Raw genomic sequence first — 1,769 nt, 5'->3', positions numbered from 1 at the left:
GGAGGAGAAGGGGATGACAGAGGATGAGATGGTTGGATGGCATCAATGGAGATGAGTTTGAGTAAACTCAGGGAGTTGGTGATGGACAGGGATGCCTGACGTGCTGTGGTCCACAGGGTCGCAAAGAGTCAGAAACAAATGAGCAACTGAACTGAATGTATAAAAATAAAATTTTAAAACATGGAGTTTGCCAACTCGTAAGAAAAATGATTATAAATCAGTGTGGTAACATGGGAGGGGACAGCTAAGGGAGCAGAGACAAAGGAACATATAACCCTTCCAGAAGGGTTACAACCCCAATCCCTCTTTGTTCAGTGGTCAACTGTACTCTTATGTGATGTTATAACTGTGCTTTTACCACATAAAATGTTAGGTGGACTCCCCAAACCTGCAACTTGAATCTTTTAGCTTCTCTCCTGCTCTCCAAACCTTCTTTCTAACTGCCTATTTAATATTAATATCTTCACTTACACACTCCATAGTAATTTTAAATTCACATGTTCAAACAACTAATTCTCATCTTTCATCTAAAATCTTTTCCAGTTCATGTTTTCTCTGTTTTTGATCTTCCACAAAGCAGAGCAACACAGAACACTGTAACTTAAGTTTCTTCAGACTACTTTGCCAGCCTTGTGTCTACAGTTCATCCCGTGTGATCATATTCTAGTGCAGTGTTCCGCAGTGTCCTTTTTTAAAAACCAAAATATAGTTGATTTACAATGTTGTGTTAGTTTCAGGTGTACAGCAAAGTGATTCAGTTATACATATGTATCCTTTTTCAGATTCTTTTCTCTTATAGGTTATTACAAAATGTTGTGTATGGTTCCCTATGCTATACAGTAGGTCTTTGTTGGTTATCTATTTTATACATAGTAGTGTATATATGTTAATCCCAAACCCCTAATTTAGCCCTCCTTCATCTTTTCCCTTTGGTAATCATAACTTTGTTTTCCATGTCTGTAAGTCTATTTGTTTTGTATATAAATTCATTTGTATCATTTTTTTAAGATTCCACTTATAAACAGTATCATAAGATTTGTCTTTCTCTGTATGGCTTACTTAGTATCATAATCTCTAGGTTCATCTATATTGCTGCAAATGGCAGTATTTCATTCTTTTTATGAGTAATATTCCATTATTCCATAATGGTTGTACTGATTTACATTCCAAACAAAAGTGTAGGAACATTCCTTTTTCTATACACCCAATCCAGTATATATCATTTGTACATTTTTGGGTTATGGCCATTCAGACCAGTGTGAGATAATGGATCATTGTAGTTTTAATTTGCCTTTCTCTAGTAAATAGCAATGTTCAGCATCTTTTCATGTGCCTATTGACCATCTGTATATTTCCTTGGGAAAATATCTGTTTAGGACTTGTGCCCATTTTTTGATTGGGTTGTTTCGGGTTTTTTTGATACTGAGTTGTATGAACTGTTTTTGTGTTTTAGAGATTAAACTCTTGTTGGTCACACTGTTTGCAAATATTTCTCCCAATCTTTGCTATGCAAAGCTTATACGTTTGATTCAGATCAGATCAGATCAGTCGCTCAGTCGTGTCCAACTCTTTGCGACCCCATGAATTGCAGCACTCCAGGCCTCCCTGTCCATCACCAACTCCCAGAGTTCACTGAGACTCACATCCATCGAGTCAGCGATGCCATCCAGCCATCTCATCCTCTGTCGTCCCCTTCTCCTCCTGCCCCCCAATCCCTCCCAGCATTAGAGTCTTTTCCAATGAGTCAACTCTTCGCATGAGGTGGCCAA

Source organism: Bison bison, unplaced genomic scaffold (assembly GCF_000754665.1).
Source record: "Bison bison bison isolate TAMUID 2011002044 unplaced genomic scaffold, Bison_UMD1.0 scf7180017864508, whole genome shotgun sequence".
In the NCBI taxonomy this organism is placed as follows: domain Eukaryota; kingdom Metazoa; phylum Chordata; class Mammalia; order Artiodactyla; family Bovidae; genus Bison; species Bison bison.
Note: the sequence above shows the minus strand (reverse complement) of the source record.